The sequence below is a fragment of the Myotis davidii genome, unplaced genomic scaffold, assembly GCF_000327345.1.
Source record: "Myotis davidii unplaced genomic scaffold, ASM32734v1 scaffold128, whole genome shotgun sequence".
NCBI lineage: Eukaryota > Metazoa > Chordata > Mammalia > Chiroptera > Vespertilionidae > Myotis > Myotis davidii.
Window position 1 is genome coordinate 549234 of NW_006299719.1, and position 17143 is coordinate 566376.

Sequence of the window (17143 nt, forward strand, 5' to 3'; positions counted from 1 at the left end):
CGGGCCCAGGTCAGGGAGTAGCCTGCAACCTAGGTACATGCCCTTGGGCATAATTGAACCCAGAATCTGTGTTGGGCAGGCCGAGGTATTACCCACTGAGCCAAACCGGCTAGGGCAGGATATGATATTTCTTAACCCTCCAGCAGCAGACCTTCCTTTTTTTCTCCAGGAGTGCGGTAAAAAAAACCTAGATCACCTATTTGGACTCTTATTACCCAAGTTACTAAGAATATTACCAGTGGCATATAGGGAGCTTAACCAATCAACAGTCAGAAAAGATGTTTCCTCTGTAGTTCACACCAATTACCGGTTTGGCCCCTGCCCAGGCCTAACTCCTCTGGCGAGTCATTAGCCCTGGGCTGGTGCACCCCCAGCTCCCTGCTGCCGCCACCATCAACAACCGACCCAGGCCTAAAGCCTCTGGCTGAGGTGTTATATAACTCTGAGTTATATAATTAAAGTTCATTGAGCTTCTTAGTTGTTGGCTTGAGGATTACCATTCTCATTTTATCTGGACTTCCTCAGACATAATTTATATTGTTGGCTCTACTTGCCATGGTTCATGCTTTCCTATTCTTTGCATGTCTCATAGTTTTTTGTTTAAAAACATTTATTTATTATTTATAAAATTTTGTTTTTCAATTACAATTTACATTCAATATTATTGTATACTAGAGGCCCGGTGCATAAAATTTGTGCACAGGTAGGGTCCCTAGGCCTGCTAGCAATCAGGGCCAATCAGGTTCTCCTCCTCCTCCTTCCCTTGCCAACTGTGCACAGCCACTGCGCAGTTCTCCTTGCCTCCCTGCCTCCCTGCCTCCCTGCCTCCTCCTTCCCTCGCTCCCTCAGCACCCCACTGCTGCCGCTGGTTGCTCACCATGTTCTGTGCCACCCCCTGGTGGTCGGCACATGTCATAGCGAGCGAGCGAACTCCTGGTCAAACTCCCAAGGGGACACTTTGCATATTAGCCTTTTATATATATACTGGAGGCCCGTTGCACAAAAATTTGTGCTTTGCGGGTGTGTGTAGAGGGGGGGTTATAGATATATAGTGGTTAGATCAGCAGTTCTCAACCTGTGGGTCGCGAGCCCTTTGGGAGTCGAACGACTCTTTCACAGGGGTCGCCTAAGACTATCGGAAAGCACATATATAATTACATATTGTTTTTGTGATTAATCACTATGCTTTAATTATGTTCAATTTGTAACAATGAAATTGGGGGCCACCACAACATGAGGAACTGTATTAAAGGGTCGCGGCATTAGGAAGGTTGAGAACCACTGTGTTAGATACTCATATATTTTTACAAAGTGTCTCCCCTAATATTTTTAGTACGCCCCTGGTGCCATACATAGTTATTATAATATTATTGACTATATTCCCTATGCTGTACTTTACATCTCCATGACTATTTTGTAACTACCAAACAAAACACGGAATTTAAAATATTATAAGAACTTTTGAAGTCAGACCCTCCTTTCTCCAGGAGGGTTGTCGCTATTGATTGTTGTTTCTGATTGTTCGTTGTGACTTTCTGGAATTAATTCTGTAAAATCTGTATTTATTGTATGTGGCCAATCAAGCAAATCTCTGTTCATTTGGCTTAGTGGTTAGTTAAATTGTCTTTTATCATTGTTATTGTTTTTTTAAATAAACTCTCCTTGGATTGTTGCAAACCTTTAGTTAATTTTGAGTTCTGACAATGTTGGTTTTGGCAAGTGTTTCTAATGTTTGCATTGCTTTTATAAAGGAGTGGATTTTCTGAGTTTTACTTCACCATTTCAGAAATGCTTTCTTTTGCATCATTCCCTATTCACCTTTTTCAAAGCTAATGGAAAAATGTACTCTCCTGAGACTGCCTAGCTCTACCTGCCTCACATACATTTTTTCAGCAATGTTGTTAGGGTCTTTAATGATTGCCTTCTTATGAAAGGACAATTTTATTTTTAATTCATTTTTGAATGACATTATTCAAGTGCAACTTCTGTATATCATTAGAAACAACATTAAACTTAAATGCTATTCCTACCATCTGGTTTACTCACTAATGTAAACATGCCTTCCTCAACTCTCTTGGGTCATCTTACAGAGATCATAATAAAATGTAAATGCAGTGACTATTTACTACTTCTCAGTAATTTTATTAAGTACTTTACTTGCATCATCTCATTTGATATTCACAATAACTTTATGTGGTTGGTACTTTTTTAGTTCCATTTTACAGAAGAGGAAACTCAAATTGGAAAGGTCAAGCAACATGTCCAAGGTCGCCCAGCCAGTAAGTAGCAAAGCTGGTATTCAAAATCAGGAAGTGTCAGTGCAGAAATGTGTGCAGTGATTGCATTCTGCTGATCTCTACCTCACAGAGATATGAGGAGATAAGAAAGTCTGGAATGTGGAAGCAGACTCAGTTACTCTCAAAGGACTCTCCTGGTGAAGACATGGTTTGGCATGTACAAGTATCTTCTTCACCTTTGCAGATCTTCCCTTTAGTATTGCTATGAGAAATCTTTGGAGCTGCTTTGTTAATTAATCTGACTATCACAGAGGGAAATCATAGCCTCAAATGTAATAATTATTTTAATATAACCAATTTAATGTAATTAAATTATTTTTGAGATTTACATGTAAAGATAGAAGTATGAAGGTTTTGTAGTCTTAGAGTATTTCTGTTGGGCAGAAAATTATAATGATCTTTAGATGAAGAGAATTAAAATGCCAGTATATACTTTTTACATAATAGATGATATGCTAAATGAATGAATGAGAAATGTTTTCTGGGAATTTAAAGGGAATATTTTTAAAAATTGCTTAAAAGTTAAGGTAAGTATATTTTTACTTGATTTTCTGATGTAATGGTTATTAAAAGGTACTTTTCACTCTATGAGTTGTATAAAAATATTTATGTACCTGTGATATCTTTTTATCCACTTAAATGAAATAAAGTTAATTTATATAGCTTGGAAAAGCCATAAATTGAAACCTATTTACCAAGCTCAAGAGAGTAAAAAAAAAATACCTATGCAAATTGCATTTCTGATTATATAATATACATTCATTGCTATTATTTAAACATACAAACAAACATATTTTCTTCATTAGTGAGTGCATTGATGTCATGTAGCATTTAATATTTTAAAGAGTGGCATTCCAAATTGATTTTTTCTCCTATTAATTATCTTATTTTTCCTTTCACTTGAATGAAAAAATAGCATTTATTTTAAAAGGATTTCAAGAGCACTTTCAGTTTACCATGGAGAGAGATATTAATAAAATATTCTTTAAGGAATTTATTGGGGTTTAGTTTAAAAAGCTCTTAAATAACTAATGGAAAAGGACCATGGAGTGAAAGAAATGTTCTGAAATATTTCTTCAGATTGAAGTTGCTGGACATTCCAGCTGTGGTGGTTGGTTTGTTGTTGGCAACCATATTCTTCATCCTGGCCAACATGTGAAGCAGAGGAAAGCAAACCTTGTAGTCTGGCTGTGTGCTAGCACATCTGTTTTGGAAGTCTGGTGGGTGTGCATTCTTGCAGGCAACACACTCCAGCTCTTAAGCTTATGCTCAAGTTGCTTAGTTTGCTCTCTTAGCCATGTGTCCCCAGTCAATTGGCCTGGCAATGACTAGAAAGGCTTGTGGAAACTGCTGTTGACCTTAGAGCATAGGATAGTTTACAACGTTCCACCATAAAAGGACAATAATAGAAATCTGGCTACGCAGAAGCAACCTTGCACAGCTGCCTCCCATCAGAGTTGCAGTCAGCTCATCTTGCTGGAAGATTAGCTGCTATAGACAGGCAGGTTATTGGATCAACATTTTCTGGCTTGCCCCCCCTGCCAGGTGCTTCAGGGTTTGCCTCATTTAGCCAGATTTAGCCAGAGATTTTTCCCTTGGTTGTTCCACCAGCCTTTGAACCCTGGGGACATGGATTTTGGAACAATAAAGCTTACTCCCTCAGCATTATGTCAATTGCAGGTGTTTTTCTACTATGCATTTCATGCCATAATAATTGGTATTCAGAGACATGAGTCCATAAAGGGAGGAAGTTATAGTGTAATAGCTAGGAGTATTAGCTATGGAGTTAGGCCAAACTGGATTTGAATCCTGGTTTCCACAGTTATAAGCCCTGTGACTAGTTGTCTCATCTATAAAGTGGGGTAATATTAGCTTCCTCACAGGTTGTAAAAGGTTTAAGTTAGTTAATACATATAAAGGTTTTAATAGTGTCTGGCAAATAAAAATCCAATTTATTTTGGAAAGTTTTAGTATGTTCTAATGATTTAACTAATGACATTAACTGTTTGGGATACACATCACTGTTTATTTCAAACCATTGATTAATTACAATATGTCATCCCAGATTACATTAATTATATGTAAATCCCAGTTCCTGAAATCTTGCTTATGGTAGCCTTTATTTCATCAAGAACTGTCTTAGTCTGTTTGGACTGCTATAACCAAATATCACAGACTGAGGAGCTTAGGAACAATAAAAATGCACCTCTTACTGTTCTGGAGGCTGGAAGTCTGAAGTCTGGTGACAGCCTAGTTGAATGAGGGTCCCTCTTGTGAGCTGCATACTTCTCATTGTATTAGCACCTGGTGGAAGGGGCTAGAGAGCTCTGTGAGGTCTCTCATAAGAGCACTAATGCCATTTTTGAGGGATCCACCCACATGACCTCCCAAAGGCCCCATCTCTTAACACCATCACATTGGGCATTAAGATTCCAACATATGCATTTGGTGAGGGCACAAACATTCAGATCATAGCAATAACCATTTAGTACATTTGTAATATATTTACAATTAGGTGTTAGGAGACATACAAAAGAAGCAGAAGACTGTTGGTATTCTAGAAGAAATTATAATCTCATTTTAGTTTTGCAATAAAAGCTAGTTAGCTTACTTCTAGCATTCTTTTTGTCTCAGAATTAAAACAGTACTATGACATTACACTGGGCTTCCTGTTTTACATGGGGGTTTTAATCACATAGTATAGAGCTTCCACCGAAGATTTACCAGTAGAGTTACATACATAACTACCTACATACATACCTAATAATATGGGCCATCACTATGGCTTATTCTGTAGTGAAGAGCACTAAAGTTACTTGTGGGATATTCAAAATGTTTTCTGTTTCTAGTAAGATATTCTGGCTAGTTATAATTTCTTAATTTCCCTTCATATTGTATTTCTAAAGTCACTGCAGTGTTTACTTTGCTGGGTAGGTTGAATAATGAAATATAACCAGACACTAATTTCTTAAAAAATTGGCTAGCACATGATATGAGAAACAGACAAAATCTTCAGATATGTCTTTTGTTTGGAGAAATTACTAAATTTTTACAATTTCTGACTTTCAGTTTTTTCTTTCTGTTATGGCTACAGTTGGAAGGTGCTATGGTCTAAATGTTGATGCCTCCCATTCATATTTTGAAATTCTAATGCGCACTGTGATGGCATTAGGGGATGGGGCCTCTGGGGGAGTGATTACTAATAGGTTGTGAGGGTCAAGCCCTCATGAATTGGAATAGTGTTCTCATAAAAGAGATCCCACAGAACCCCTTGCCCACTCACCCTTTGGGGACACAGAGAGAAGTCTGCAACCTGGGAGAAGGCTTTCACCAGAACCTGACCATGCTGGCATTCTGATCTTGGACTTCCAGCCTCCAGAACTGAGAAATAAGTTTCTGTTGTTCATAAGCCAGCCAGCCTGTGGTATTTTATTATAGCAGCTCGAATAGACTGAGAAACAGCCGAGGTTTTCAGTAGTGAGTGAATCGGGGTGAGATTTCCAGAACAATGATGACCAGCTTTTCTAAACTAATGGGATATTTGAAGCAATAATAAAGAAACTTCAGATTTTTAGAGAGTTTGCTAATCGACACTGAGATTTCCTAAACTGGCTTGAGTTTGGCCATGTAGAGATTTCCATGTCCACGTATTCCTCCATGTTTTGTGCTACGTAGATTTGTGTTGGAAGGGGCAAGCTCTGCAGTTCTCTATATGATTCTAAATTCAAACTATAAGTTGAACAAATTATTGAATTGTCTATACTAGTAAATATGTACACAGCAATATCTGCAACACAAGCCAAGAATCCTTTTCTTGAAATGCCTGGAAAATAACAATAGTAATTATCTGTATTTATATGGTGTTTCCAAATATTCTCCACCTACCTTACTTATTTTTAAATTAGATTCATTTGATAATGAAAAAAAACACAGATGAGAAATTGAAATACAGAGAAATTAAGTGACTTGTGTTAGGTCATACAACACATCAATAGACGACTCAAACTTAATTATTTTGGCTGCTGGTTCAGCTCTCCTTTCATTATGTAACCCAGCCCAATAAAATCTAATTGCCTTGTCACTTTCTGTGAGTAACACTCCATTTACAATATTACTGATAAACACATGCATTTGTAGTCGACTTTTAAAACTTGAACTATTTCTCAAGTAGTTCAATTTTTTTTTAAAAAATTCACAATGGAGTCAGCTTGCCTGCCATGTGGAATGTAATGGTGACAAATCCCATTTCATATTGCTAGGTTTTTTATAGTTCACTTGAACTTCTTTGGCTATAGATCTTTGAGAAATAGGAATTTGAACAGTACACTGGCAAAACACAAAACATCTGTTAGATTTTCTTGTCTCTAAATAAGTGATGCTTAGCAAGAATTTTAACATAAGAAATAGCATGCCAATAACAAGTTATGGAAGTTAGAGAAGTATAATTATATGAGTTAGCTTCTGAGGGATGGTTGTTTTTGTATATTTAAACTTTTAGATGACTCTTGCATAAAGTATAACCCAATTTGATCTAACTTGACTATGGCTTTTAATACCATGTACAAAAACCAAGTTTAGGCTAGAAATGAATGATTGTAACTTACAAATGGTATAATAGGGAAACACACAAAGCCAACATACTGAAGTGTTTTCTATTATTTATATCAAACAGTTATAGAAATTATATAGATGTAGGATATAATGACTAAATTATATACCTTCTACAATAGTCTTATTTAGTAACCTTTATCCTCCACTATGAATAGATCATTTTCCAGAGGTGGGATGGGAATAGAAAAAAGAACCAAAAAGTTCTGACAGCTGTGAATTAGACAAGTACTGGGTATAGCTGCTATTCTCCTTGTTTTGAGGAAACATCCATTATTTTTTCTTTGTACTGATAGAGAACGTTTTTGCATTCCTTACTTTCTCTAAGTCATCTTTCATCATTCCTAATAAGGTGGCTTGTATTTTAATGTCAGATATTCCCCCTCCCCCCAATTCCTTTTTATGAATAGCTGCATGGTAAACTGGTAGGTGCTCAGAGACCATTGGGATATGGTAAAAAGGTATCATTTCCTATAAAATATACAAGGAACACTTAATCATAATGCTTGAATACTGTTTGACATATGTAGTTGTGAAAGAACATTTGCAAACATGCAAGAGGAAAACAAAAATATCTTCCCATCCTTTGCATCCCTTTTGGAAATATATGACTTTGCATATTCTTGCACTTAGCAATTTTAAATAGTTATAGTAAAATAACTCTTGAGATAAGTAAAGAGTGGATGTTTAAATTATCAGGCCTCTCTTACAGAAAGTTGGAAGGAGAACTGTTGACCAATTTGAGAGCATGTTTTCTTCTTTTTTTCAATCATGAATTTACACTGTCTATAAATAAATGGATCATGCAAATTCAGAAGGCTTATGTGTATGTTTTTAGCTAAATATTTATAACATGGAGTGAATGGTAGAGTTAACAAATATCTAGCAAATTTGGGCTTTGCAGACACCCAAAGTCAGTGTCGGCCAAGTTAAAAAACAAAAACAGCCATTTAAATAAGCCAAGAGCACACACTTGATTTAGCCTTAACTAACTTAAAATTATAGAATTTTACCTTGTTTTCTTAGTCCTTTTTGCAGAATCCAAATAAGCCTTTTCCTATTTTCATTACAGACAGTGCTTAAAGAAAATAACAACTGCAAGACTTTTAGAAAAGTATTTTACATGTTGAGAAATGGAAGTTTAAATACAAAATAAAAAACACTTCGGGCTCATTGTAATTCTCCAAAAGTGTCATGGATATGTTTTCACCAGTCAGGATGATCATCACCGAAGCCTGGATTTCAGTGAGGTGGGTATCTCAGAGATCAAACCATTGACAGAAACAGTAGTCTCCTTTCCTCGTGTGTCAGGCTTCAAAAATGTAGGAACACTGCATGGAGAATGCTTTCATTGCCCACTGTGTCACATCGGTTACAGGTCAAAGCACTATTTGTGCTATTTGCCTGGACCTGTTGAGGATCTATAAAAAAAAAAAAAGGAAAGTAACCTGAAGAGAGTGGTTATCATCAGCATTAACGAAGATAGACAATTTATCATTCCCTCTCAGAATTATTTAATGTAATTTCTCAGGAGATGGAGGGTTAAGTGACAGAAGAAAGAAGGAGTTCGGAGTAGATGAGATGTAGACGATAGCAAGATTATAGTGAAAGAAAGGCCTGGCTCACCCTTAGGAGCAAGGAGCAGCGCTATCACTGCTCCAAAGATAATTATCATTCTGGGCTTTCTGGGCTTTGACTTTCTCACCTGTAAAATTAGAGATTTGGATCTCTATGTTCCTATCCAGTTTTAAAATCCCAGGGTTCTAGAAAAGAATAAAGAGGAGAAAAGTACATGGATATTATGGTTTTATGCAACTCCTTTTTTCCCCCCCTGAAATAATTTTTTGAAAGTAGCAGTCTCAAGGTTTTCAGGGTCTTATCTACAAATGTGTATGTAAGGAGGTAGGAACATCTATTGAGCATTTGGAAATGGGAGATGTCTCTTTCTCCAGAAAGTTTTCCCTAAACCCTTACCCTCCTGCACACCTTTAAAAATAGATATTCATTCCCACCTCTATTTTCCATCTGCATCTTCTGCTTATTTCTATTATATAACAACTAGAGGCCTGTTGCATGAAGAGATTCGTGCATTAGGCCTTCCTTTCCCCTGGCTGCTGGCACCGGTTTGTCTCTGGCACCCAGGCCCAGGCCTTAGCTCTGGCTGAGTTCTGGCCAGAGCCGCCCCGGAAACATCAGGCTTAGCTGCTCCCCTGGCCCCAGGGCCGTGAGGCCTCCCTGCTCTGCTAGCCCCGGGCGGTCAGGCTTCACTCCACTGCTTGGAGCCTATGTATGCAAATTAGCCGCCATCATTGTTGGTGGTTAATTTGCATATCATGCTGATTTGCCAATGGGAGGTGTAGCGAATGTATGGTCAATTACCATGTTTGTCTATTATTAGATAGGATTATATGTATGTCCTTAAATGCCTGTTATCTCTAGTAGACTGTTAGTTCTTTAAGTATAGAACTGTACTTTAGTGTCATTTATTAAAGGCACATAATAAATTTGTTAGAATAAATATTTGTTGGTTTACATATGCTACCTCACAGAAAAAAACATAATAATCCTGTCTCTAAGAAGATGAACTCAGACTGGAAGCATAAATTCCTTATGCCACACTGCTAATAAATGATAAAGTAAATATTCTACTTGTGGATTTTTCTGATTCCAAACTTGATTTCTATCTGATCAAGTTGCTTTCCACAAAAAATAGTCAAAAGGCCAGCCAGATAAAGTCAGAATTTGGTTCATAGCTCAGTAATCACAGGGGGAAGTTTGGTTAAATTGAACATCGTTGAACAATGTACATAGTTTATTTCCTTTGGTATGGCTGATGAACTTGTGTTCCCTAGGGAAACAAAATTGGTTTGGATACTTTCTTTGAGTTTTTAAAACTTTTGAGTCCTGTTGATTTTTGCATTTAAAAATATCACTTCAGCCACAATTGGGACTGTCAGAGACAATGGGGAAATGCAGAATTCACTTGCTTCTCTTCTCAGTCTGGGCTCCAGGATGGGTTCCACAATCCTCCATTCTCCTTTCCCCTGCGCTTCTTACTTTTCTACCTGTCTTGTTGTGTTTGCCAGGGTTCTTGTCCCAGCATCAAGAAGGGTTCAGGAATCTGGAGAAGGGGCTGTGCGTAGATGACATAGGAATCCAGAGACTAATAAAGAGTCTGGAGACGAAATATAATTTTGAAAAGCATTCGGGGGCAGAGGAGCTTAGCTAAAGGAGCTAAGTTCTAAGGTCTTAAGTCTAAGGTCTTAGGTTCTCCTCATCCCCAGGACCCCATGCTTTTTATTAACACAACTTGTCCTGAGGCAAGGCAGAGATATACACTTCAAAGGGTCAGGGTTTGGTACAGAGTCCATTGCTCGAATGGGGGAATTAGCCTACGGTTGTTCACGTGTTTGGCCAGTAGGAGGCAATAACATGTAGTTAAGATGCCCTTTAACTGTCTGGCAGCCACAATCAATTTAATGTATCCTATTCAGTTTGAGGAAATGCCTTTAGCCATTCCCAGATGCAGGTGACTACATGTGTGACTCAACCCTGTTGAGTCCCCAAGTCTCATCAACCTTTTGATGAAACTCTTGGAATTATGACATGGTGGAATTGGTTCCCAGCAGTGTTCATAGGCTATCAGTGCTCCCAGAAAAGTGAGCAACGTCCCCTCTCCCTGACTCCCATGCAAATCCCTGTTTTGATGGTAGTTGGACCTCATTGCTCCTTTGGACATTACTTTCATTCCTATTAGATTGACTTCCTGTTGCATTCTTCACAACACCTCTTCCAAATCTTTTGCACTTATTTTGAGTCCTTATTCCTCATCTTCCTCCATTTTCTTCTTCTCCAACTTTGTAGATAGAATTGTAATTATTACAGCAAGAATTTGAGCTTTGCCATATTCTACCTTAATATTTCTTTCACTTTCCCATTCTTCTGTGCTTCACTGGCTTGCTCTATTCTTCTTGCCTCTTTAATGGTTGTGTTTCCCAAAGTTGTGTCTTCCACTGTCTTCTTGTAATTTGCTCTTTTATAACTCTGTATTTTCCATGGCTTTATCATCTCTATGGGTATGACTTTCAAGTCTGATCTAACTCTAACCTCTCAACTCTAATTCATCTTTACCTTTAAAATTGCTATTTGGAAATCTCCACTTAGCTGTCTTTTACTCACTCCAAACTCAGCATGTTATTATCCTGATCTTAAATCATCTTTTCCCCACTTACATGTTTCTGATAATAAACGAGAGTTCGTCCTAGATGGTTGCTAGACTTATCTCCTGGAGTGTAATTCTGTTCATGTCATAGCCATTGCTGATTCTTTTTTTTTTATTGTTTAAAGTATCACAAATAGTAGTACATATGTCTCCTTTTTCTTCCATTGACAACCCCTGCCCTCCCCTATCCCCGGCATATGCTCTCACCCCGCCCCCTAGTGTCTGTGTCCATTGGTTATGCATGCATACAAGCCCTTTGGTTGATCTCGTTCCTGCACCCCCAACTCTCCCCTGCCTTACTGCTGTAGTTTAACAGTCTGTTTGATGCTTCTTTGTCTCTGTACCTATTTTTGTTTATCAGTTTATGATGTTCTTTATATTCACAAATGAGTGAGATCATGTGATATTTATCTTTCTCTGACTGGCTTATTTCGCTTAGCATAATGCTCTCCAGTTCCATACATGCTGTTGCAAATGGTAAGAATTCCTTCTTTTCATAGCAGTGTAGTATTCCATTGTGTAGATGTACCACAGTTTTCTACTCCACTTATCTGCTGATGGGCATTTAGGCTGTTTCCAAATCTTAACTATTGTATATTATGCTGCTATGAACATAGGGATGCATATTCCTTTCTGATTGGTATTTCTGTTTTCTTGGCATATATTTCTAGAAGTGGGATTACTGGGTCAAATGGCAGTTCCATTTTTAATTTTTTTGAGGAAATGCCATACTGTTTTCCACAGTGGCTGCACCAGTCTCCATTGCTGATTCTTTATTTACACTTTCTAAAGCCTCAGTTTCCTCATGTTAGTATGTAGTAAATGTTTGGATTGTGGTGATCAAAGTATAAATTCATACATAATAGGCCAAATTTGGTGCCTAGCCTAACAGGCATTCACTGTTAGACTCTTCTTTATTTAAACACCTCTGCTAGCTCTGTACTGTTTACAAAACAGAGCCAGTGCTTCTCAGCCTGACATGCAAACTGTTATCAAATTGTCCCCTTAAAATGCTTCCGTTTTTCTTACGTTTGCTCATTTTTTCCTCTTTATCTGAAAGTTGGCCCTTTATTATCTGAACCTTTCCTCCACAATTTATAAATTCTGCCTCAAAATATAGGCACAGGTAAAGATGACATCGTTCTGTTAGAGTTTTACAAATTCATTTTGAGGGCTAGCCGTACTCTGAACTATTTTTATAATCTTCACAGTGCTAGCAGAGGGGCTTCTCCATAGTATATGCTCAAGAATATTTATTGAAGACATATGTAATACTTTAAACAATAAAAAAGGAAAAAAAATAATATTTGTTAAATAACTTCTAATAGATAATCAGTGTGCTTTGTTCATATTTTCAGATTCTCCAATGCTTCCATGGGAAGAAGTGATTGTGAAATATGATTGAGTTATGGGTCATGACATGGTGAAAATATACTAAAACTACATTTAATTAGATCATGTAATAGTCTGTTAGAAAAGGCTTCTCTGGTTTGTTCACTTTATGTGGCCTTGGGAGAATGGGACCAGGCCTAGACTAAACATTCTCATAATCTTTCATTGACCTTCCTGGAGAGAGACTGCGCAGTCTTTGCCATCTCTAATTATTGTAATTTTGTACTTAGAATGCATGTGTTACATGGAACTCTCCCTTGCCCACCCCACGTCCCCATGCCCTGCTGGCAAGCACTGGAGGGAGTTGGTGAGGTTCCATTTTGCAAAGGCTGCAGTTAAGTTCCAAGCCATTTTGAAGGGGATTCATGGGCCCATCCAATTAAAGTGAAGGGGGATTAAAGCAATTAAAATATTTTACTCATGAACACATTAAAAAAATAATAAAACCCATAATATAACACCATCATTATTGAGGACAAGAAGTGGGAGCTGTAGGGGTATGCATGTGAAGCATGTGAAGAAATGAAGGACTCTCTACCCTGATTATAATTTCTCAACTCTCAACTACCATACATGGGTAGATATAGCCTTATGATTCCTAAAGCCTTTTAAAAATTGGTTAAGTAGAAATGCTGGTATAATGGAAAGAATGTTGGCTTTGGTACCAGAGGAACTAGGTGGAAATTCTGACTCTTGTGTTACTGTGTGACCTTGGACTAGTAACTTAGCATCTCTGGTGCCTTAGTTTTTGGAAGTACTAGTGATTAGAATTCCAGATATGACTTTTTGAGGGGACATAATTTGGCTTGTAAGAAGTACCTTACCAAAAGCAGTTTCCTCATTTTCTATTCATTTCCTAGTGCTTTTTTGAAATTATTTTATCTGTTCACTTTTTTTTTGGCTTTTTCACTTGAATATAAACTTTGTGAAGGCAGGGACTACATATTATTGCTTTTGTAACATCAACCTCTAGGAAAGTGCCTTACACATGGTAAGTATCTAATTTCTTCATTTACTAATCATGCAGCTTTGGGGAAATTATTTAACCCCTCTTACCTCAGTTTACTTAGTAAGGTAGAGATCTTGTGATCATCAACATCCTATTAGATTATAATTTTTCAGTACTTAGAGTAACTGACACATAGAAAATTCTCAATAAATGTTAGCCATTATTCTTTTTTTTTACATTTTAAAAAAATATACTTTATTGATTTTAGAGAGGAAGGGAGGAGAGACAGATAGAAACATCAATGATGAGAGAGAATCATTGATTGGCTGCCTCCTGCATGCTCCCTGCTGGGGATAGAGCCCGCAACCCAGGCATGTGCCCTTGGCCAGAATTGAACCTGGGACCCTTCAGTCCACAGGATGATGCTCTATCCACTGAGCAAAACCAGCTAGAGCTATTAGCCATTATTCGTATTTTTCCACACATTTTTTGAAAAGTGAATGAATTAAGTTCCTTTCAAAACATTTTAAAACTTACATATTTTTAAAATTATTATTTTTTTTAATCCTCACCTGAGGATATTTTTTCTATTAATTTTTTTTTTTAGAGAATGTGGAAGTGAGGGAGGAGGGGAGAGAGAGAGAGAGAGAGAGAGAGAGAGAGAGAGACATCCATTGGTTGCCTCCCACATGTGCCTTCTCTGGAGCCAGGGATTGAACTTGAAATCCTTCCATCGGTGGGATGATGCTCTAACCCAGACCAATATATTTGAATTGGTTTTCATGCAGCAATTTCTTCATGAAGTAGATTTTTTTTTTCATTATAGGATATCCTTCACTGAACACAGGAACAACCATAAAACCCCTTTGGTGCTGGAAGGTTTGTAATTATATCTCCATCTTCAGTGAATTCTCTTCAGTTGCTTTGACTGCATGCATTGGGTCTCTTGGTGGGTGTGTCTTTGTGTACTTGCATTGAATGATAGGTTTTGTGTGTCTGTATCTTTTGATTAAGAGTTAACTGGAGATAGTAAAACAAGCATGGCCATAAGATAAAATGACTCTGGATTCTAGGAGAACTACAGACCAAAAATATAGCTACAGCAGAAGGGGGCATGAGTTCATGAAAGCTGAGTACAGAGATATCCTGACAAGGAGCCAAAGGAACTGGTTTAGGAGCTTGGACTAGCTGAGGGCAAGAGCCCAGAGAGACCCAAATAAGACCTTCCTTTCCATTGCCATCTTGCCCGTGTTAGGGGAAGACAGCTGAAAGCTCAGAGAATGTATGGGCTTCTTAATAAGACTTGGATCAGGTATGTCTCTATTCATACTTGCTGGGATGTATGTGTCCAGACCAAGAGACCTTAAAATAATCTAATTAGTTTGGAGATCCTTCCTACTTATATAGAATTTCATGTCAATCTTCATTCTTCTAGGAAAGTAAATGAACTTATCCACAGATTTTCCTGAAAGTATGCTAGAATGTTTTATTTATACAAGCATTCAAGAAATAATGAATCCTATCTAGTAAAAGACAAAAAAGGGTAATTGACCGTACCTTCGCTACACTTCCCATTGGCTAATCAGGGCGATATGCAAATTAACCGCCAACCATGATGGCAGCCAGCAGCCACGCAGCTGAAGCGAGCAGGAGGCTTGCTTGCTTGCTCCAGTGATGGAGGAAGCCAAGGTTCCCTGCCTGCCGTGGTCTGGCTCTAAGCTCCGAAAGCAACAGTGACCAGCTGCAAACACCCATCAGCCCCTCACCCAGGCTGGTCAGGCACCCAAGCGGGACTCCCACCCTGATCCGGGACACCCTTCAGGGCAAACCAGCCAGCCCCCACCCATGCACCAGGCCTCTATCCTATATAATAAAAGGGTAATATGCAAACTGACCCTAACAGCAGAAAGATTGGGAATGACTGGTCACTATGACACACACTGACCACCAGGGGGCAGATGCTCAATGCAGGATCTGCCCCCTGGTGGCTAGTGCACTCCCACAGAGGGTGCTCTGCTCAACCACAAGCCAGGCTGATGGCTGCCAGTACAGCGGTGGTGGTGGGAGCCTCTCCTGCCTCCTCAGCAGCACTAAGGATGTCTGACAGCAGCTTAGGTCTGCTCCCCGCTGGCAAGTGGACATCCCCCGAGGGCTGCTGGGCCACCAGAGGGATGTCTGATTGCCATCTTAGACCCAATCCCTCGGGGAGCAGGCCTAAGCCAGCAGGTGGTCATTCCCCCGAGCGGTCCCAGACTACGAGAGGGCACAGGCTGGGCTGAGGGACACCCCCGCCCCCAAGTGCACAAATTTTTGTGCACCGGGCCTCTAGTTAATAATAATAGCTAATGTAAAGAGCATATACAATGTGCCAGGCACCATGGTAAGCACTTTAGCTGTATTATCACTGAACACACATATAAGCAATTGGTAATCATTCCAAGTAAGTAGAAATTAAATTGGCCAAGTTCACTCAGTTTATCTGTGATAGAGCAGGATAGGAATCACGTTAGCTTACAAACCTCTGCCCTCGTTTTCCATTCCAACTAGCATTTATTGTTTATGTCCCTTGTGCTGCATGTGCTAAATGCTATATAAAAGTTATGGCTTTAAATCTTGGCAACTTTTTTTTTGATAGTAGACATTATAATTCCTAATTTTTAAATTCCGGGGCTTAGAGAGGTTTGCCTAGGGCAATGGTTCTCAACCTTCTGGCCCTTTAAATACAGTTCCTCATGTAGAGACCCAACCCTAAGATTATTTTCGTTGCTACATCATAACTGTAATGTTGCTACTGTTATGAATCATAGTGTAAATATCTGATATGCAGGATGGTCTTAGGCGACCCCTGTGAAAGGGTCGTTGGACCGCCAAAGGGGTCGCGACCCACAGGTTGAGATCCGCTGGCCTAGGGGTTTCACTTTGAGAGATAGAATCATAAGAAGCAAAAGTTCCAGGCTTTTGAGGGAAAGCAGACATGGCAAGGGTTCTGTCTTATTGTCCCAACCCTACTGTGAACTGATGCATTTTTAAAAAATATTTGTAGTCCAGATGTAGTAAAAATCACCCAGTGCAGTTACCATAAATAGAAGGTGGAGGGGTCTGTAGATTAAGTGGTGGTAAATATCAGACAGTTTTATTCAGTGTGAGGCACAGCGGCTTCCACTCAGGAATGCTTCCAACACCCACGGAGCAGCTGTGCTCGCAGCCAGCCCTCGCACACTGAGCGGCCTCTCGATCGGACGGTGCTGGCACTGGACGCCGGGACAGGAATGACTCTTGGCAACACCTTTTTTGAAAGGAATAGGGTGACAAAAAAAAAGCACATATATAAAACAGGAATTTGGCAAATGGACTGTCCAATTCTTGACATCACTGCAAATTCACTCTTGTTAAGAAGAAAAGTTAAGACATACAGCTTTCCCCTTCATTTCTCCTAGGATAATCTCTGAATTCCCATGTTGAAGAGGAAATGCTAAAATATCAACATCCCCGTGAATCACTCCCTTACCCCAATAAACCCTGAAATTCAACCTCAGAATTCTGTAGTTACAGCCCCACCGCAAGCGTGTTTCTTTGAACACATGACAGTATCCATGCACACTAATGCTGCATGTTCATTCTCTCCAGAGGTTGTAAATAATCCTACACAATGTATGTGGCTATATATATATATAT

At 38.8% G+C, this 17143-nt stretch overlaps 1 long non-coding RNA gene across 1 annotated transcript in view; it reads left to right on the forward strand.

The window, feature by feature from the left end:
- Positions 1-17143, forward strand: part of LOC107185004 — a 43359-nt gene that overhangs the window by 25530 nt on the left and 686 nt on the right. Inside the window, exons 3-4 of the long non-coding RNA XR_001515914.1 lie at positions 2213-2279; positions 7978-8155. This is a non-coding gene — a long non-coding RNA (uncharacterized LOC107185004). The remainder of the gene's footprint in view (positions 1-2212; positions 2280-7977; positions 8156-17143) is intronic.